Source organism: Salmo salar, chromosome ssa13 (assembly GCF_905237065.1).
Source record: "Salmo salar chromosome ssa13, Ssal_v3.1, whole genome shotgun sequence".
Lineage (NCBI taxonomy): Eukaryota > Metazoa > Chordata > Actinopteri > Salmoniformes > Salmonidae > Salmo > Salmo salar.
In genome coordinates this window covers 61,587,193-61,610,509 of record NC_059454.1, presented here as the reverse complement: position 1 = coordinate 61,610,509, position 23,317 = coordinate 61,587,193, and the positions used below count along the sequence as shown (strand labels likewise).

Genomic DNA, 23,317 nt, shown 5'->3' with positions numbered 1-23,317 from the left:
TAAATTGATGTTAGAACATCCAATAGTTGGACGTTTTATTATGAACATTGATAAAGGAGACTAACAAAACCATTTCAATGGGCGCAATAAATCTAACTAACTGATTGGATTAGTGTATGTTATTTATCTTTGTGTGGCATACGATTAATCTATCAATTCATGTACATTCAAAAACACAGATATTAAATACAATCCTATAAAATATCTAGCTGCAGTAGAGCACGGTGAGAAATATGATAATGATGGGCGTGGTTTTGATATGAACGTTTTACTCTCCAGAGTAAAACTGGCACACGCACACTCAACACTGGTTATTAGCACCAATACTGGGGTTCTTTTACACCACTGAGTGTTAATTTCACTCTCATAGAGTTAATTTAATTCCTGAATCACACTAGAAATGTTACACTGAAAGATCGACACTAGGTAACACTGACCAATTTGCTTTGTATAGACGTTATGACTAATGAGTGCCGATCTCGAAGTCTAGGCATGGTGACTGACGTTATAACCGTGTGGCACCATGCATCTTCACTGACACCATCCAACCTTGACATCCTCCAGTTCAGTTCTTCACACCATCTGGAAGCCTCAGTCAGTGTGGTACTGGAGAAAAGTATTGGACAGTGTTACCAACCCGACCCAACTAGCCCCGTAGCCACGGGCTCGTCTTCCTGTCCCTCTGTTTCTCTTTTTTATTTTTTATTTCACCTTTATTTTCACCTTTTAAGGACCAGACTCATCCCATTGGGTGTTATCTCCGTCTGCTTACCCACAGATTAGAGGAGAAGGCTTTCGATGGTGATGAGATACCATCCCTTCAATCCCTTCTCATTTACACTTAATTCTATTGATAGTTGGTGGATACCTGTTCCAATCACATGGTTTCACTGAAAACAAAGCCTTTCTTGAAGGAACCAACCACCGTTAAAACCAGTAACCCTAAATGCTCAGTTATTACCCCATGAACCAGTTTACAGAAGGCATGGAAAGGTATGGAACATGGATGTATATGGCACCTCCTGTTTTATATACATCATATTACATGTACTCCTGTTCAGGACCCAGAGGCCCATTGTTGTGAAAGAAGTAGTGTGTCATTAATGTGTGTTCATGTAGCAGTTAGGCTAGCCAGTGTTTCACCCAACATCAAGGGCTAATGAATGAGGAAGGTGTGCTGCCTGTTTGCAATTAACTCCAGGAATGCCTGACATTTAGTTTTCTGGCTCTTGGTGCCCTCACTCTCACACCCTGTAGCCAACAGTAGGGTATGTGTTATCCAGATTTTCATACCGTTCATGTACCATACCGGGGTGTACTGTATTACCGGCAGTGCACACAACGGGCTCTATTTCTTTCCAAAATAAAAATAATAATAATTTGACAAACAAAACAAATTTAGGCAGCAGGGATCTTGATCCAGGAGGGGATTAACTATTTCTGCTGTAACCAATAAGTTTGATCTTGCAAGCTAGCCACTTAGCTAGCAAGTTAGCAAACCAAACACATTGCTGCAGCCCTGAGCTGGAGATAATTTATTTGCATAGTTAACTTATGGTTGGCCATGGTACAGTCCCCGGTATAGTTTACGGTTGGCCGGGGGTACAGTTCAGAGCGGCTGCATTCACCTCCAATTAGTACTCTTTTACTGCGGGGTGTTTAAACTATGTCCCAAATGGCACCTTATTCCCTATATGGTGCCCTACTTTTGACCAGGGCCTATTGGGATATGGTTAAAAGTAGTGCACTATGTAGGGAGTAGGGTGCCATTTGGGAAGCAGCCTTAGTCAGGTTTTTATGGCTTCCCTGGAAGTGGTAAAATAACTTATATGGCACTCAATCAAACCTCCAGGCTATTACATTACAGCTAATGAAAGCCAAACTAACTTGGAGGGTGCATGATGATAATCTTACATTTTTGTATCAGCCAAACCAACTGCGATAGAGAATTGGTCTATGGAAGACATAGATGCCTTTTTGGATTTCCTCTTACACATAAAATTCACAGACATACACTACCTTTCAAAAGTTTGGGGTCACTTAGAAATGTCCTTGTTTTTGAGCGAGAAATTGCGAAGAAACGGAATATCTCGTACAACGCTGTGTACTACTCCCTTCACAGAACAGAGCAAACTGGCTCTAACCTGAATAGAAAGAGGAGTGGGAGGCCCCGGTGCACAACTGAGCAAGAGGACAAGTACATTGGAGTGTCTAGTTTGAGAAACAGACGCCTAGAAGGCCAGCATCCCTGTGTCGCCTCTTCACTGTGACGTTGAGACTGGTGTTTTGCGGGTACTATTTAATGAAGCTACCAGTTGAGGACTTGTGAGGCATCTGTTTCTCAAACTAGACACTCTAATGTACTTGTCCTCTTGCTCAGTTGTGCACCGGGGCCTCCCACTCCTCTTTCTATTCTGGTTAGAGACAGTTTGCGCTGTTCTGTGAAGAGAGTAGTATACAGCGTTGTACGAGGTCTTCAGTTTCTTGGCAGTTTCTCGCATGGAATAGCCTTCATTTCTCAGAACAAGAATAGACTGATGAGTTTCAGAAGAAATTACTTTGTTTCTGGCCATTTTGAGCCAGTAATCGAACCCACAAATGCTTATGCTCCAGATACTCAACTAGTCTAAAGAAGGTCAGTTTTATTGCTTCTTTAATCAGAACAACAGTTTTCAGCTGGGCTAACATAATTGCAAAAGGGTTTTCTAATGATCAATTAGCCTTTTAAGATGATAAACTTGGATTAGCTAACACAATGTGCCATTCGAACACAGGAGTGATGGTTGCTGATAATGGGCCTCTGTACGCCTATGTAGATAATTTCATTAAAAATCTGCTCTTTCCAGCTACAATAGTCATTTACAACATTAACAATGTCTACACTGTATTTGTGATAAATGTTATGTTATTTTAACGGACAAAAAAAATTTGCTTTTCTTTCAAAAATAAGGACATTTCTAAGTGATCCCAAACTTTTGAACGAAGTGTACGGACGTACACAAACAGACGCACACACAAGCATGCATGCAACCCCCCCCCAAACACACAATGCTTATGCACATTATTCACACACACACACAAACACACACACACACACGCTTGCATCCCGCCAGTCAGCTATATTTTCCACCTAATGGGCATGAAAGTTGCAAAGTGCAGCAAAAAGGACTTGGCAGCACAAAAAGTGAATTAAGTATTGATCTAGAAAGACCAATGATCTGTTTCAGCAGCAGCAGTGCATCCTTAAAGTGGCTGCTACTGTTAGTGATAGGGTCATATATAAAAAGACAGTAAATGTGCCAGTTGATGTCAAGCTCACGGTGACGCTAAAGGACTGATGGGTGGTATAGGCTGGAATTCTCCTTTATTGTAAGAATTGGGGATTGCATGATTTAAGTTGCGATAACTCATAGTTACAATGGATGAGTTGAGTGCTGTGTCATTCCTCTGGGAACCTCAAAGTGCTTATTTATAAAAGTGAGCTCCCCCTCGCTTTATCGCTGAATAGTTTTCAAGGAGGAGGATGCTTAATAAGCAAAATAGATATGAAAGTGGTATTACAGTAAATTAGCGAAAATGTTTGCCCTAATCTTACTTTTACAGCAAATAGTCTAAGGCCCTGTGCATACTTAACTGATGTACAATGCATTTGACACAGAGCTTGTGAAACATCTGGCATCTTTGTGATCAAAGCACAGAAAGACATGTACAGTGGGGTACGAAATGATTGACACCCTTGATAAAGATGAGCAAAAATGACTGTATAAAATAGATAATTCAAATACTGAGCTACTGTTTACAAAAAAAATTGAAATTATATTATTTTATACAAATACAATTGCTCTGAGGAAAAAGATTTTGTTTAACAAGCAATAGTTTTTTTCTCAAAAAGGTAGGGGTCAGAAGTATTGACACCCCTGTTTTCAATACCTTACCTTGTGAGGATAACGGCACTGAGCCTTTTTCTAAAATGTTTTATGAGTTTGACAGCACATTTGGAGGGATCTTAGACCATTTCTCCTTACAGAATCTTTCCAGATCCTTGATATCCTTTGTCTGCTCTTATGGACTGCCCTCTTCAATTAAAACCACAGGTTTTCAATGGGGTTCAAGTCCTGAGACTGAGATGGCCATTGCAAAATGTTAATTTTGTTGCCAATTAACTATTTCTTTGTGGATTTTGATGTGTGCTTGGGGTCATTGTCTTGCTGTAAGATCCACTTGTGGCCAAGTTTCAGCCTCCTGGCAAAGGCAACCAGGTTTTTGGCTAAAATGTCCTGGTACTGGGTAAAGTTCATGCCGTCGACCTTACCAAGGGCCCCAGGACCAATGGAAGCAAAATAGCCCGATAACATCAAAGATCCACCACCATATTTTACAGTAGGTTTGGGATCCTTTTCTGCTCATGCATTCTTATTCCAAAGCCAAAACCACCACTGGCGTGTGTAGCCAAAGAGCTTTATTTTCATGTCATCCAACAAATGTAAATGCCTTGGAGTTTGCTTTGGTTAGATGCTATGAAAATAGAGCTCTTTGGCCAACCTAAACCATTTTTTATGAGAGTGTAATACAGTGGCCTGAAACTAACAGTTTACAGGCCACATCAAGCCTGCAAGTCACATTGTGCTGGCTTGCAAAGTCATGCATAATTCCAATTGGAATCCAACCAGAGTGGGAATATCCGACATTTAGAATTTTTTATCACCCACAACCTGCATTCAGAATGACTGCCAGGGTTGGGAAGACTAAGAAATGAGACTACCTAAAGCCTCTACTTGAACAACCGTTTCAGTAACGACTGTAATAATGTATGCTATTTATATTTGTATAGTGTGAGATTAATTAATCCATCGATGTACATGCACAAACATAGACGTAGAATTTTTTTTTTTTTATATCTACATACTGGGAAATATGATAATGATGTGTGTGGTTTTGGATCACAGTGATGTGAATGAGTTTCAGGCCCCTGTAGTGGAAAACCAAGCCCACAGTGTCCGGTCTGGAGCGTAAAGTGACAAGCTCTGCAGGTCTCCTACTGCGTAGCAACCTCACATTGCCAAAAGCCCTGGTCTGCCCTAAAAAGCCTATGTAGATTGCAATCACCAGAACGGCCAAACAAAAACATTTTAGATGGCCGTTTTGGGCTCTAAAATTGGTTTATTATTTGTCGTCACAAAGGACCACGTGCTGTCACAGACCAATCACGGGCCGGCAGGCTATGATTAGGCTCTGGTTGCATAGCCGCAGAAAGTAGGGCTGCTGTGGGTGCTGCAGCACCCCCTGATGTATTGAAATAAACAAAAGAATAATAATAATTACCCAAAAAAAATCACAACATTTATGAACTAGGTCTTTATTGCTCCTGTATGAGCGGAGAAAAATACTCTTCAGAATGCCCCCTCCTCCCCCCCGCCCCTCCGTTGACAGCGGAAAAAAAAATACCCATCAGCATTCATTTTAATCCCGAGCCCTGCCCATGCCCGCCCGATTGCCTTTGACAAATTTAAGGCCCCGCCCGAAACCCGAAATAACTTCCTCCGTTAGTAAATCCATTAGCTGATCCTCTCTGTCTGTCTGTCACTCGCTCCCTGCGTACAGCTCGCTCTGCATGCACTCTGCTCATGGCGGATCTGAGTCTCTGAGTATCCATAGCAACGGCTCCACTTGGGCTGCTCTACTCACTGAAGAGACATGAGAGAGCAGTTAGCTGTTAGCTACTTTTCGTCACTCTTAACTGCGACAAAACTCAAGGAACATTGTTATTTTTGGTGAAATAATCTATCCTGTCTTATATTTGATGAGGTTAAATCACTTCAGACACCATGTTATGATCTTAGTCAGATATGACTCTACTACGCAGCAAAGCACAAGCAAATGGCGCAGCATCAAAATGGTAGTGATCAATTTAGTGATACCCGATCCCTGCCCGCACCCTAATTATTGATGAAAAAACAGGCCCTACCTGGCCCTAACCCGATGTATAATGTCGGGGGCCCGCCGGCCTCGGATCCGGTAGCAGAGCTCTATGGCTGATCCCTCCTGGTGACCCTGTTCCAGTCATGTCCAATCGGAATGGAGATAGCTTCAATAGTGCTACCCATGCTGTCACAGAGAAATGTCCACACATGTCTATGATGAATATTTCCTTTTCATATCAAACTAAAGACAACAGCAGGGCTTTTCGTATCACATCACCAGGATTAAGTTGATGCTATGAAAGAAGAGAGAGACAATTTATGGCAGAGTGTATCATTATTTAGACTGAGAATAATGATGGAAAGAGAGGATTCTTTCTCATTGGGATGCCATTAGGGGCTACTGTCTAGTTTTCTGGAGGCAATGTTCACTTACTGTGTTTGTGCGTATGTGTTTGTGTGTGCGTGGGTACGTTTGCTTGCGTGGGTGCTTCTCTCTCTCTCTCTCTCCTTCAATTATATGGCCAGTTGTTGTGGGAGGCTCATGGTGTATATATGTACTGTAGTGGCTGTCCCTTTGAGGAGCTCTGTGCAGCTGCAAGGTTTTATCTTCAGTCGCAGGCAGCTTGACATTTGGTGACGGCTTTTAACACTGGGCCCTACACAACAGAGACCAGTAAGTGGTGTTTCAACACAAAAAAAGCATGGCTGCATCCATTCGCAAAGCTGTGAAACCTGGTCCAAGTCCACCAACCCCCCTGCCTCTGTTTAGAGACGATATTGACAGTGGAATCTTTATTTTGAAGCGAATGAACCAATTTATCGGAGTTTCAGCATTCCGCGAAAGGCCTGCATCCACAAAAGGCCAGAGAAAATACTCAGACAAGTAGCTAACTTTATTTGTATCTAACCTTTATTTAACTAGGCAAGTCAGTTAAGAACAAATTCTTATTTACAATGACGGCCTACCAAAAGTAAAAAGGCCTCCTGCGGGGACGGGGGCTGGGATTAAAAATACAAATATAGCCATACTCCAAAGGACTTGTATGTGGTGACTACCTCAAGCTCTAAATCTTCAGAGGTTGTAATCACACTGGTGGGGAGAGGGGCATTCTTCTTACCAAACCACATGGCTTTTGTTTTGGAGGTGTTCAGAACAAGGTTAAGGGCAGAGGAAGCTTGTTGGACACTAATAAAGCTTTGTTGTAGAGCGTTTACCACAAAATCCAGGGAGGGGCCAGCTGAGTACTGTATCATCTGCATATAAATGGATGAGAGAGCTTCCTGCAGCCTGAGCTATGTTGTTGATATAAAATGTAACTTTCATCAGGAGAGTTCAAATTTGGCCACCGTCCAAGACTTGGGTTTAAATCCTCCCCAATTTCAGGTAGAATCCCCACAGATGCAAGCGAGAGATAAGACAGAGTCTGAGTCCCAAATGGGTCCTGGTCAAATGGATTTGCATATATATAGGGAATAGGGTGCCATTTGGGATATGGATTCAGTAATCAGGTGTTGGCGTAACGTCCCGCCGGTGATGTTTAGGAGGGCTCTAATTACCATAATCTAATTGGATAAGAAGATTTTTTACTTTTGTGGGAGACCAGCGGGAGGCTTAGCTTCACTCCATCATATCAAGGATCACATCTCAGATATCTTTGAAGATGGATTTCAAGGTTGCCGCTTGTCAGGCCTAATTATGCAGCTTTATTTCAACAAATTTTCTCTTTAGCTTTTCCTCGAGTTAGTGTGTGTGTTGGGGGATGTGTTGCCTGCGTGTGTTTGTGGTGTGTGTGTGCGTGCGTGCTGGGAGTGAGCTATTCTATGAGCAGCCTGATGTTAACACCTGGACAATAAACAGATTCTCCGGTACCTTTGTATACTTTTTAGCAGGTAGTTCTGAAAGTTGCGCTTGTGAGCCAAAAGTAGCGCTCAAGAGCCCCGGATATTGTGCTGATATGTGCACCATGTCATTGCTCTCTCTCGGTCTGCTGTGTGTGCATCTTGCTAGCTGTCACTCAAATGGGCTTGGGGCTAAAACTCATTGGCTGGAACTCGATTTGCTAGAGGGCTAAAACATGACAAGAACACCAAGAATGTACATCTAACTAAGGTGTTTGGTGCAGTATTTCTCAACGCGTAAAGTGTTGTGTTATGTAAACTAAGTCAGTGTCTATGCTTTTGGATAGAGAGCAATTACCACAGCTGTTCACTCCATTTTACTGGGCAAATGGACATTGTCAGTTCAAAACTCAACCTTCATTTACCCGTTGGGATGCACAGATGTTCCAAACTCTGTTTTAGACAAGACTGAATTTATGACAAAAATTATCTTATTTATACTTTGTATTCAATTTTGACGCTAGAATAACTGTTTCTGACTCAAATCAATGCCACATAGGCCGTTTTCAAAGGGATCTGTTGCTTTTTAACCCTTTTATGTGTACCAACACATAGGTGTGATCATTCTACAGTGGTCCCTGCGCTCAAACTGGTGTGATTAGAACGCTTATTTAGAACGGCCAGTTTCGATTAACGCAATAGTCGGCGTTTGAGCTGGTAACACTGTTTTTTTCACAGAAATATTTTGCACAAACACAGTCCTTACAACGTTATGTCCTGAATGTGACCAGTTTATTTTTGGATGCAATGTTCAGACATTCACAGAAGTGGCGACAGCATAACATAATCATCCAAACCGGAAAATGTAGGCTACATTCGTCCTAGCGCTAACTGAGGAAAGATTGACCTAACTCTCGGCTGACAGAAACCATAATATGAATTAGCTAATAGAAATGACCCTTACGAAAAAAGATTGCAGTCAGAGTGCAGTATAACTGCAGTACACTGCAGTAAAACTGCAGTTAGAGTGTAGCATAACTGCAGTATGCTGCAAATACTGCATTCTAATACTGCATTACTGCAGTAATTTTGCAGTGTAACTGCAGTTAGAGTGCAGTATGTTTATATTTTCGGGTCAACCAAAGATAAGAAGAGGAGACAAGATGAGTTTGGTCTGTTTGGTATGCATGTTGAAGGGGGTGTGTCGTCTACATTCACTTCCGGAAGTTTACTTGAAAGATGAGTGAAACATCCCTCACCTCATTTTGTTATAACATCTTTGGTCTGATAGACGTTTACATGACACCCATAATGCATTGGATAATGTCAACAAACATGGCGCCACACATAGCTGGCAAATAGCTTAGCATTAGCTCATCAAAAACAGTACAACCTTCAAAAAAGTATTTTACGCACGTCATATGTGTCAATTACAATCTATGCAAGAATCAGAATATATGATTTATCATCAGAACTTGAAAACATATGAATAAAACAGTAAATACATTGTGCTCCATACATACATACATACATACATACATACATACATACATACATACATACATACATACATACATACATACATACATACATACGGTATGCTACAGTTGAAACGACAACACAATATACAGAAAATAAGGCACTTACTTTGATTGGAACGCACATATGTCCAAAGTTAATATTTGTAAGGAAAATAACAATGAAGGCAATGTGAGCGCCAGCCAGAAAATGTGCCGGAGGGAAAAGTTTGTGGTAGACTGCACAAATGTCTGCATACTTGATCTGGGGACACACTGGGGAGGTGCTTGGACGTTCATCGAAGAGAGAAGTTTGTCCAGTTCAGTAAAGCATCAAACATAAATTGTCCGCAACAGTGAAATGGGCTACTTCTATGTGAATTAATGAGGAGGGGGAACACACCTCAGTTCAAAGTGTTGTTAGAGAATAAAACTTATTAGAAAATAGTTTCTAATTGACAAGTTGAAATATAGCCTATAGATAATTAGCAGGCAGTGTGTGTCTTGGTTTGAGGGCAGGCTAACTGTCCTGTTGCGTAACAATCACATTTTGGAACAATAAGCGCATTCTGACATCAAGCGCATAAAAAGACTCATGCTGGGGCGACCGTTAAAGATATTTGGAACTCACCCGTGAAAAGGTTAAAGGCAGTCGCTCTTTAATACACCACAACCAGACTACATATGGTCCTGAGAGACCTCAATGTACAGTGCCGTGAAAAAGTATTCTCCCCCTTTTTGATTTTCTCTATTTGTGCATCTTTTTTATATTGAATGTTATCAGAACTTTAACTAATATTAAATAAAGGGAATCAGAGTGAACAAATAACACAGATGTGATACAGAGAGAGTGAAGTACATCGGAAAAAAGCAAAAGAAGACTGAATAGGAGAAAAAACAAGCAACAAACAAAGAAGATAGGCTTTTGAAAAATAACTATTTTTCATAAAATTGTAGTAATCTTAGCTAGCTGAATTGTTTACCAGTTGCTAAGCAGTTGCTAGGGACTCTTTTGGAAGAAGCTAGCTAGCTAACGAAGAACAACAAAGAATATCTAGTTAACAGAAGAAAAGAAAGAGAAAATCAGGACAGAAGAAAAAGGATATCAAAGTGAAACAGTTCTCTAAAGACACAAGAGACAATAATACAAGAAACAACACTTCTGTAGCTTGTCAACTATGTGTCTGTCTATCCCTGTTCTCTCCCCTCTGCACAGGCCATACAAACGCTTCACACCGCGTGGCCGCTGCCACTCTAACCTGGTGGTCCCAGCGCGCACGACCCACGTGGAGTTTCAGGTCTCCGGCAGCCTCTGGAACTGCCGGTCTGCAGCCAACAAGGCTGAGTTCATCTCAGCCTATGCTACCCTCCAGTCCCTAGACTTCCTGGCGCTGACGGAAACATGGATTACCACAGATAACACTGCTACTCCTACTGCTCTCTCTTCGTCTGCCCACGTGTTCTCGCATACCCCTAGAGCATCGAGCCAGCGGGGTGGTGGCACTGGAATCCTCATCTCTCCCAAGTGGACATTCTCTCTTTCTCCCCTGACCCATCTCTCTTTCTCCCCTGACCCATCTGTCTATCTCCTCATTTGAATTCCATGCTGTCACAGTTACCAGCCCTTTCAAGCTTAACATCCTTATCATTTATCGCCCTCCAGGTTCCCTTGGAGAGTTCATCAATGAGCTTGACGCCTTGATAAGTTCCTTTCCTGAGGATGGCTCACCTCTCACAGTTCTGGGTGACTTTAACCTCCCCACGTCTACCTTTGACTCATTCCTCTCTGCCTCCTTCTTTCCACTCCTCTCCTCTTTTGACCTCACCCTCTCACCTTCCCCCCTACTCACAAGGCAGGCAATACGCTTGACCTCATCTTTACTAGATGCTGTTCTTCCACTAATCTCATTGCAACTCCCCTCCAAATCTCCGACCACTATCTTGTATCCTTTTCCCTCTTGCTCTCATCCAACACTTCTCACTCTGCCCCTACTCGGATGGTATTGCGCCGTCCCAACCTTCGCTCTCTCTCTCCCGCTACTCTCTCCTCTTCCATCCTATCATCTCTTCCCTCTGCTCAAACCTTCTCCAACCTATCTCCTGATTCTGCCTCCTCAACCCTCCTCTCCTCCCTTTCTGCATCCTTTGATTTTCTCTGTCCCCTATCCTCCAGTCCGGCTCGGTCCTCCCCTCCTGCTCCGTGGCTCAACGACTCACTACGAGCTCACAGAACAGGGCTCCGGGCAGCCGAGCGGAAATGGAGGAAAACTCGCCTCCCTGCGGACCTGGCATCCTTTCACTCACTCCTCTCTACATTCTCCTCTTCTGTCTCTGCTGCTAAAGCCACTTTCTACCACTCTAAATTCCAAGCATCTGCCTCTAACCCTAGGAAGCTCTTTGCTACCTTCTCCTTCCTCCTGAATCCTCCTCCCCCTCCCCCCCCCTCCTCCCTCTCTGCGGATGACTTCGTCAACCATTTTGAAAAGAAGGTTGACGATATCCGATCCTCGTTTGCTAAGTCAAACGACACCGCTGGTCCTGCTCACACTGCCCTACCCTGTGCTTTGACCTCTTTCTCCCCTCTCTCTCCAGATGAAATCTCGCGTCTTGTGACGGCCGGCCGCCCAACAACCTGCCCACTTGACCCTATCCCCTCCTCTCTTCTCCAGACCATTTCCGGAGACCTTCTCCCCTTCCTCACCTCGCTCATCAACTCATCCTTGACCGCTGGCTACGTCCCTTCCATCTTCAAGAGAGCGAGAGTTGCACCCCTTCTGAAAAAACCTACACTCGATCCCTCCGATGTCAACAACTACAGACCAGTATCCCTTCTTTCTTTTCTCTCCAAAACTCTTGAACGTGCCGTCCTTGGCCAGCTCTCCTGCTATCTCTCTCAGAATGACCTTCTTGATCCTAATCAGTCAGGTTTCAAGACTGGGCATTCAACTGAGACTGCTCTTCTCTGTGTCACGGAGGCTCTCCGCACTGCTAAAGCTAACTCTCTCTCCTCTGCTCTCATCCTTCTAGACCTATCTGCTGCCTTTGATACTGTGAACCATCAGATCCTCCTCTCCACCCTCTCCGAGTTGGGCATCTCCGGCGCGGCCCACGCTTGTATTGCGTCCTACCTGACAGGTCGCTCCTACCAGGTGGCGTGGCGAGAATCTGTCTCCGCACCATGCGCTCTCACCACTGGTGTCCCCCAGGGCTCTGTTCTATGCCCTCTCCTATTCTCACTATACACCAAGTCACTTGGCTCTGTCATATCCTCACATGGTCTCTCCTATCATTGCTATGCAGACGACACACAATTAATCTTCTCCTTTCCCCCTTCTGATAACCAGGCGGCGAATCGCATCTCTGCATGTCTGTCAGACATATCAGTGTGGATGACGGATCACCACCTCAAGCTGAACCTCGGCAAGACGGAGCTGCTCTTCCTCCCGGGGAAGGACTGCCCGTTCCATGATCTCGCCATCACGGTTGACAACTCCCTTGTGTCCTCCTCCCAGAGTGCTAAGAACTTTGGCGTGACCCTGGACCCGATCCTGTAGGTTCATGCTCTACAACATTCGCAGAGTACGACCCTGCCTCACACAGGAAGCGGCGCAGGTCCTAATCCAGGCACTTGTCATCTCCCGTCTGGATTACTGCAACTCGTTGTTGGCTGGGCTCCCTGCCTGTGCCATTAAACCCCTACAACTCATCCAGAACGCCGCAGCCCGTCTGGTGTTCAACCTTCCCAAATTCTCTCACGTCACCCCGCTCCTCCGCTCTCTCCACTGGCTTCCAGTTGAAGCTCGCATCCGCTACAAGACCATGGTGATTGCCTACAGAGCTGTGAAGGGAACGGCACCTCCATACCTTCAGGCTCTGATCAGGCCCTACACCCAAACAAGGGCACTGCGTTCATCCACCTCTGGACTGCTGGCCCCCCTACCTCTGAGGAAGCACAGTTCCCGCTCAGCCCAGTCAAAACTGTTCGCTGCTCTGGCACCCCAATGGTGGAACAAGCTCCCTCACGACGCCAGGACAGCGGAGTCAATCACCACCTTCCGGAGACACCTGAAACCCCACCTCTTTAAGGAATACCTAGGATAGGATAAAGTAATCCTTCTAACCCCCCCCTTAAAAGATTTTGATGCACTATTGTAAAGTGGTTGTTCCACTGGATATCATAAGGTGAATGCACCAATTTGTAAGTCGCTCTGGATAAGAGCGTCTGCTAAATGACTTAAATGTAAATGTAAATGATACAAAAGTTATATAACACCCAATGCCCCTGTGTAAAAAAGTATTTGCCACCTTACACTCAATAACTGGTTGTGCTACCTTTAGCTGCAATGACTGCAACCAAACACGTATTGTGGTTGTTGATCAGTCTCTAACATCTCTGCAGAGGAATTTTGTTCCACTCTTCCATGCAGAACTGCTTTAACTCAGCGACGTGTTGGTTTTCGGCGTGAACTGCTCATTTCAGGTCCTGCCACAACATCTCAATTGGGTTTAGGTCTGTTAGACTAGGCCATTTCAAACTTTAAATGTGTTGCTTTTCAGCCATTCTGATGTACTGTAGACTTGCTTGTGTGTTTTGAATCATTGTCTTTCTACATGACCCAGCTGTGCTTCAGCTCATGGACAAATGTCCAGATATTCTCCTGTAGAATTCTCTGATACAGAGCATAATTTAATAATGGTAAGTTGTCCAGGTCCTGAGGCAGCAAAGCATCCCCAAACCATCACAATACCACCACCATGCTTGACCGTTGGTATGAGGTTCTTACTATGGAATGCAGTGTTTTGTTTCTGCCAGAAAAGACAGGACCCTGGCCTTGTCAGCAGTAGAAGCGAAGGATTGTGGGATAGCTTCTTCAAAGTGCTGCATGCAGTCACTGAGACAGACGCTTATATTTTTAACCAATAACAGTCTAAGCCCTATCTAAGCCGGGGGGTGTACTAAGCTAAATAGAATTGTTTTAAGAAGGTCATACCAAGGATCATTTATCTGTTTGATTTAGAATTTTATCCCCCCCAAGAAATTGAAATTATTTGATGAAAAACTATTTTTGGCCTTACTATTAGCCCATACAAACGCATTGAATAACACATTCACTACATGGAACAACAGATAGTCCCCCAAAAAAAATCAAAAGGAAGTTTGTTCCAAAGTGTCTGTCCTATATCTGAGCGATACAGTGCCTTTGGAAAGTATTCAGCTTGGAATGTGCTGAGTGCAGGGAAAGCGATCACGTGGCAGGCATTGGTAAGGGGAGAGAGCCATGGATTAGTGATGAAGGGGGTCGGGGTCAGGTCAGGTCACATTAAGGGAGAAAGAAAAGTTTATGGCCTGTATCACTTAGTTTCCTGCCTAGCAGTAAAGATACAATGTTTGTTCAGATGTGTAGGAGAAGACTCAGCCTAGGAGAAAGGGTTAAATATAAGTGCTTGTGTGAAAATGTTTGTCTAATGCAGCTATGTTGATCCTCTGGGAAGAATAAACTTGGTTTAAGCTTTCATAGTGTTCGTCGAGTTTTTACCTAACACCCTTTACTCAGTATTTTGTTGAAACACCTTTGGCAGCGATTACAGTGTCAAGTCTAATTGGGTATGACGCTACAAGCTTGGCACATCTGTATTTGGTGAGTTTCTCTAATTATTCTGTGCAGATCCTCTCAAGCTTGGTCAGGTTGGATGTGGGGCGTTGCTACACAGCTATTTTCAGGTCTCTCCAGAGATGTTCGATCGGGGTTCAAGTCCGGGCTCTGGCTGGGCCACTCAAGGTAATTCAGAGACTTGTCCCGAAGCCAATCCTGCGCGCTGGAGCAGATTTTCATCAATGATTTCTCTGTACTTTGCTCAGTTATCTTTCCCTCGATCCTGACTAATCTCCCTGTCCCTGCAACTGAAAAACATCTCTACAGCATGATGCTGCCACCACCATGCTTCACTGTAAAGATGGTGCCAGGTTTCCTCCAGACGTGGCGCTTGGCATTCAGGCCAAAGAGTGCAATCTTAGTTTCATCAGAAAAGAGAATCTTGTTTCTCATGGTCTGAGAGTCCTTAGGTGCCTTTTGGCAACCTCCAAGCAGACCGTCATGTGCTTTTTACTGAAGAGTGGCTTCCATCTGGCCACTCGACCATGAAGGCCTGATTGGTGGAGTGCTGCAGAGATGGTTGTCCTTCTGGAAGGTCCTTCAATCTCCACAGAGGAACTCTAGAACTCTACCAGAGTGACCATCGGGTTCTTGGTCACCTCCCTGACCAAGGCCTTTCTCCTCCAATTGCTCAGTTTGGCCGGGCGGGCAGATCTAGGACGAGTCTTGGTGGTTCCAAACTTCTTATTATTTAAGAATGATGGAGGCCATTGTGTTCTTGGGGACCTTCAATGCTGAAAAAAAAATTGGTACCCTTCCCCAGATCTATGCCTCGACACAATCCTGTCTCGGAGCTCTACAGACAATTCCTTCGACCTCATGGCTTGCTTTTTGCTCTGACATGCACTGTCAACTGTGGGACCTTATATAGACAGATGTGTGCCTTTCCAAATCATGTCCAATCAATTGATTTTACCACAGGTGTACTCCAATAAAGTTGTAGAAACATCTCAAGGATGATCAGTAGAAATCGGATGCATCTGAGCTCAATTTCGAGTCTCATAGTAAAAGGTCTGCATACTTACGTAAATAAGGTTTTTGCAAAAATGTTTAAAAAACTGTTTTCTCTTTGTCATTATGGGGTATTGTGTGTAGAGGATTTTGTTTTTTAAATCCATTTTAGAATAAGTCTGTAATGTAACAAAATGTGGGAAAATTCAATGGGTCTGAATACTTTTTTGTTGTTGTAATTAACCCCTTATTTTAGGCACTAAACAGTCTCCATATATACTTCCATTAACAATTTTCGCTAGTAAAGGGGGACCTTCAGACGAGTCTTGTGAGGCCTGTGGGTGTCCTAGAGCAAAACACTCGTAAGTCTCACCTTTCCACAAAGGGTTCATATTAGTATGTAGCCCAAACTGTTCGGATGCTACAGAGGATTTTGTTAAAATACTGATTTTCGGGATGTCTCATGGTCTGACAAACACCGCTCTAGCTCTGTCACCTTTCACCGCAGATGCGGAAGTGCAATAAAAACTATTAGCTTAAATTGACAGATTTTTATGGGCATTTTAGGGGGTTAATGGGCAGGAAATATTGATAACCTCAACCCAGCAGGCCAAATACTTCTGTAGAGGGCTAGCACCGCATATGGAATGGAGACAGCTGAGTAATTACAGGAGCACTTACAATAATTGACCCCCTCGTAGAGGAATGAGGTAACAGAAGGAGCAACCACAGCCATGATCTCTAAACAAAAAAGTTAAAGTCTGACGGTGGTGGATGTTATGTTTTGTATGTCACTTTAGTCTGTCAGTTCGTTTAACATCTCCTTGCCTTGATGTGAATTTTTACAAAACTCCAACAGATGAGTGTGTGTTTGTGGAAGTTGAGCACAAAATGGGAATCAACCAGATGCTACTTCCCTCGCATCCACCTCTCCTCTCTCCTTTAGGCCTATTCACTTAGAGCTGGTGGCACAATCAAACATTTAGATTGTCTGCAAAAAAAGGAAACGACAGGAAAAAGGTCACATGCTTGACATGCTGTAATTTTATGTGACAAGCTAAAGTGCTTTGCCACATTATGCGCTGATCTTTCAATGTTTAAAGCTGTTCCTTTCTTATTCGTCACTCTCCAAACTTCCCCCATGGCCCCTAAAAACTGTTAAAAATGGGCCTGAAGTTCAAATCAAATCAAATCAAATGCTATTAGTCACATACACAGATGTTAATGCGAGTGTAGCGAAGTGCTTGTGCTTGTGCTTCTAGTTCTAGTTCTGACAGTGCAGTAATATCTAACAAGTCCCCAACAAGTACCTAATACACACAAATCTAAAAGGATGGAATAAGAATATGTACATATAAATATATGGATGAGGGATGTCCGAGTGGCATAGGCATGGTGCAATAGATGGAATAAGGTGCAGTATATACATATGAGATGAAAAGGGTCAGTGTGGGTGGATCATTTCAGTTTGTCTGTGATGTGTATGCCAAGGAACTTAAAACTTTACACCTTCTCCACTACTGTCCCTTCGATGTGGATAAGGGGGGGTGCTCCCTCTCCTGTTTCCTGAAGTCCACGATTATCTTCTTTGTTTTGTTGACGTTGAATGAGAGGTTGTTCTCCTGACACCACACTCCGAATGCCCTCACCTCCTCCCTGTAGGCTGTCTCGTCGTTGTTGGTAATCAAGCCCACTACTGTTGTCATCTGCAAACTTGATGATTGAGATGGAGGCGTCCATGGCCACACAGTCATGGGTGAACAGGGAGTACAGAAGGGCGTGAGCACACACCCTTGTGGGTGTGAGGATCAGCGAAGTGGAGATGTTGTTTCCTACCTTCACCACCTGGGGGCGGCCCTTCAGTCCAGGACCCAATTGCACAGGGCAGGGTTGAGACCCAGGGCCTCCAGCTTAATGATGAGCTTGGAGGGTTCTATGGTGTTGAATGCTGAGCTGTAGTCAATGAACAGCATTCTTACATAGGAATTCCTCTTGTCCAGATGGGATAGGGCAGTGTGCAGTGTAATGGCAATTGCATCGTCTGTGGACCTGTTGGGGTGGTATGCAAACTGAAGTGGGTCTAGGGTGGCAGGTAAGGTGGATGTAATATGATCCTTGACTAGTTTCTCAAAGCACTTCATGATGACAGAAGTGAGTGCTACGGGGCGGTAGTCATTTAGTTCAGTTATCTTTGCCTTCTTGGGTACAGGAACAATGGTGGCCATCTTGAAGCATGTGGGGACAGCAGACTGGAATAGGGAGCGATTGAATATGTCCGTAAACACACCAGCCAGCTGGTCTGCACATGCTCTGAGGACGCGGCTAGGGATTCCGTCTTGGCCAGCAGCCTTGCGAGGGTTAACACGTTTAAATGTCTTACTCACGTCGGCCACGGAGAAGGAGAGGGGGTGGCTGCAGTCCTTGTTAGCTGGCCATGACGGTGACACTGTATTATCCTCAAAGCGGGCAAAGAAGGTGTTTAGTTTGTCTGGAAGTGAGACGTCGGTGTCCGTAATGTGGCTGGTTTTCTTTTTGTAGTCCGTGATTTCCTGTAGACCCTGCCACATATGTCTCGTGTCTAAGCCATTGATTTGCGACTCCACTTTGTCCCTATATCGACATTTTGCTTGTTTGATTGCCTTGCGGAGGGAATAACTACACTGTTTATATTCGGCCATATTCCCAGTCCTCTTTCTATGGTTAAATGCAGTGGTTCACACTCTACAGTAGGCGCTGCATACCTATTGGCAGAAGTGAGTATTGTACCCATCACCCCGCAGATGGAAACTCTGCGAGGTCCAAGCGGCTTCAAATCTGGCTGGAGACGAAATAACTATTTATCGCTATGTCGCAGGGTACTTGGCATAATGCAACACCAACCCTCAATCTTTTTTAACAGAAGGCTGAACTGTCAAGCGAAGGGAAGAAATAAGGCGTCTCACCGGCAGGTAGCAGTGGGGCTCTCAATTCGCCAAGGCTGTCCCCTTGGGCTAGCCCTAAACCGCGACGAGAGGCACTAGTCACTCATACTGTATGTAACACCAAGCCCTTAAAGTGTAATGAGTGCTGTATTTTAGAAGAGCCTAGAAGCTGTGTGAACGGCCTTACACATGGTGTGTGTGTGTGTGTGTGTGATTGATATATGTACTCTCAGGCAGGTTGTGTGTTTCATTATGCAGATACGGCACATGCCACAGCATTTGCATGCATACTCACTACTAAGTTATTCATTGCCCTTCACTGAGACCAGTACTGTAAGTATACCTTAGGGATGGCATCAATCACATTGAATTTAAGGCTGGAAGATATACAGTTGAAGTCGGAAGTTTACATACACTTAGGTTGGAGTCATTAAAACTCGTTTTTCAACCACTCCACAAATTTCTTGTAAACAAACTATAGTTTTGGCAAGTCGGTTAGGACAAGTCATTTTTCCAACAATTGTTTACAGACAGATTATTTCACTTATAATTCACTTTAAGCAGGTTACAACTTCATAGAAGAGATGCAAAGTGGAAACTTACCAGCAGCACCACAGTATACATATGCTGACAGTGTATAAGGTAAGGTATCACATTTCCAGTAGGTCAGAAGTTTACATACACTAAGTTGACTGTGCCTTTAAACAGCTTGGAAATTTCCAGAAAATTATGTCATGGCTTTAGAAGCTTCTGATAGGCTAATTGACATCATTTGAGTCAATTGGAGGTGTACCTGTGGATGTATTTCAAGGCCTACCTTCAAACTTAGTGCCTCTTTGCTTGACATCATGGGAAAATCAAAAGAAATCAGCCAAGACCTCAGAAAAAGATTGTAGACCACCACAAGTATGGTTCATCCTTGGGAGCAATTTCCAAATGCCTGAAGGTACCACGTTCATCTGTCCAAACAATAGTACGCAAGTATAAACACCATGGGACCACGCAGCCGTCATACCGTTCAGGAAGGAGACATGTGCTGTCTCCTAGAGATGAACATACTTTGGTGCGAAAAGTGCAAATCAATCCCAGAACAACAGCAAAAGACCTTGTGAAGATGCTGGAGGAAACAGGTACAAAAGTATCTATATCCACAGTAAAACGAGTCCTATATCGACATAACCTGAAAGGCCGCTCAGCAAGGAAGAAGCCACTGCTCCAAAACCAGCATAAAAAAGCCAGACTACGGTTTGCAACTGCACATAGGGACAAAGATCGTACTTTTGATGATACAAAAATAGAACTGTTTGGCCATTATGACCATCGTTATGTTTGGAGGAAAAAGGGGGATGCTTGCAAGCCGAAGAAGCACGGGGGTGGCAGCATCATGTTGTGGGGTGCTTTGCTGCAGGAGGGACTGGTGCACTTCACAAAATAGATGGCATCATGAGGGAGGAAAATTATGTGGATATATTGAAGTAACATCTGAAGACATCAGTCAGGAAGTTTAAGCTTGGTCGCAAATGGGTCTTCCAAATGGACAATGACCCCAAGCATACTTCCAAAGTTGTGGCAAAATGGCTTAAGGACACCAAAGTCAAGGTACTGGAGCCATCACAAAGCCCTGACCTCAATCCTATAGAAAATGTGTGGGCAGAACTGAAAAAGCATGAGTGAGCAAGGAGGCTTACAAACCTGACTCAGTTACACCAGCTCTGTCAGGAGGAATGGGCCAAAATTCACCCAACTTATTGTGGGAAGGTTGTGGAAGGCTACCCGAAACGTTTGACCCAAGTTAAACAATTTAAAGGCGATGCTACCAAATACTAATTGAGTATATGTAAACTTCTGACCCACTGGGAATGTGAAGAAAGAAATAAAAGCTGAAATAAATCATTCTCTCTACTATTATTCTGACATTTCACATTCTTAAAATAAAGTGGTGATCCTAACTGATCTAAGACGGGGAATTTTTACTTGGATTAAATGTCAGGAATTGTGAAAAACTGAGTTCAAATGTATTTGGCTAAGGTGTGTGTAAACTTCCAACTTCAACTGTATCAGTGTGCGGCTCACACAGTCAGTTAGTCGACGTTCAACCCCTCGTGTTTTGGGCCCACTGATGCATGCTGAGGATACTTCACCCCAAATGATGGGGCGAACATAAATAATAATTAAATCTGAGCTCACAGCCGTAAGTTAGGCCCCTTCTCTTTTAGTTTTCTCTTTGAAGTCGCTGTGTTGTATTCCTCAGGTCTGAGCATTTCTCTGTGGCAGAGCATGGGAGCATGGGCGATGTGTTGACTCGGGTGTGTGGGCAGGCTAGTCAGACAGGCAGCGTGACTTTGGACAGTTTGAAGGGTACGGGGCTCGATGTGTCCCACTGGGTCCTATGTGCTCCTATAATAAGACTGGAGAGGAGGCTGTGGGGAGGAGGGAATTTACTGGAGCACGACTCCCCTTAGGGCATCTTCAGAGGAACCAGCTCCTTTATCTCTGTCTCTCTCTCTCTGATGCTCTGCTTTGAGCTCTCACTCAGTGAAGTGGCTTGTTAATAATCGCAGATACATACAAACACACACAAACTCCCATACACATGTGTGCACACACACACATATACTGCACACACACACTCCTATTTTTTTATATTTATTTTTGTACTGGCCTCATCCAGACTGGGGAACAATACTAACAGCCCAGGCCAGAACATCATAGACCATACGGATTAGAGGTCGACCGATTATGATTTTTCGCCGCCGATACCGATTATTGAAGGACCGAAGAAAGCCACTACCGATTAATCGGACGATTTTTATATATATATTTGTAATAATGACAATTACAACAATACTGAATGAACACTTTTATTTTAACTTAATATAATACATAAATAATACATAAATAAAATCAATTTAGTCTCAAATAAATAATGAAACATGTTCAATTTGGTTTAAATAATGCAAAAACAAAGTGTTGGAGAAGAAAGTGCAATATGTGCCATGTACATTTTTACATTTTAGTCAGCAGATCCTCTTATCCAGAGCGACTTACATTCATTTCATTTTCATTTCATGCATTTTTTTTGTACTAGCCCCCGGTGGAAATCGAACCCACAACCCTGGCGTTGCACACACCATGCACTACCAAATAATATGGTCAATTCCGGAAACTAGCATTTCGAAAACAAACGTTTATTCTTTCAATGAAATACGGAACCGTTCTGTATTTTATGAAACGGGTGGCATCCCTAAGTCGAAATATTACTGTTACATTGCACAACCTTCCATGTTATGTCATAATTATGTAAAATTCTGGCAAATTAATTACAGTCTTTGTTAGTAAGAAATGGTCTTCACACAGTTCGCAAAACGAGCCAAGCGGCCCAAACTGCTGCATATACGCTGACTCTGCATGCACAGAACGCAAGAGAAGTGACACAATTTGCCTAGTTAAAATAAATTCATGTTAGCGGGCAATATTAACTAAATATGCAGGTTTAAAAATATATACTTGTGTATTGATTTTAAGAAAGGCATTGATGTTTATGGTTAGGTACATTGGTGCAACGATAGTGCTTTTTTCGTGAATGCGCTTGTTAAATCATCACCCATTTGGCGAAGTAGGCTGTGATTCGATGATAAATGAACAGGCACCGCATTGATTATATGCAATGCAGGACAAGCTAGATAAACTAGTAATATCATCAACCATGTGTAGTTAACTAGTGATTGTTTGTTTTTTATAAGATAAGTTTAATGCTCGCTAGCAACTTACCTTGGCTCCTTGCTGCACTCGCATAACAAGTGGTCAGCCTACTACGCAGTCTCCTCGTGGAGTGTAATGTAATTGGCCATAATCAGCATAAATGCCGATTACCGATTGTTATGAACTTGAACTTGAAATCGGCCCTAATTAATTGGCCATGCCAATTAATTGGTCGACCTCTAATACGGATGATCACAGTCCAAAGGACGAACAATTTAACGTTTAGGCTTTTATCCATAGCCCCATGGTCATTTTACCTTATACACGGTCAGCATATGTATACTGTGGTGCTGCTGGTAAGTTTCCACTTTGCATCTCTTCTATGAAGTTGTAACCTGCTTAAAAGGTAGGAAGCATAAGTAAGAACACAGTGTGGTCAAAGACATAGTACCTTAGTTGTAGTCACGATCTGGTTACCTATAAGTACAAACACAGTAATGTTTTTGGGTTATTACATATTTATTAACTTCCGGATATCTTCTAAACTACCCACAATGCACTATTTCTCAACATCATATGGAGAATCTACTCTGTGCTACCGAGTCCGTATGCTTGCTCGGTAGCTAGCGCAACGTTAGCCACTAGCCATGCTAGCATGTAATTACATTCCAGAAGTGTTAGCGAGATAAAATCCACCAATCAAGGGAGTGTGATGTAAACAAGGAACAGAAGTGGCACGTGCAGCCATGCAGCATCCTAATGCTCTTCACGGATGTGTTATCTAGTGGGTACCCGTTTGCATGGCAGGCTCT

The 23,317-nt window shown here is 43.4% G+C and overlaps 1 protein-coding gene across 1 annotated transcript in view; it reads left to right on the top strand.

Moving 5' to 3' along the window:
• Positions 1-23,317, top strand: part of LOC106567546 (CXADR-like membrane protein) — a 141,494-nt gene that overhangs the window by 87,198 nt on the left and 30,979 nt on the right. The window lies entirely within an intron of this gene.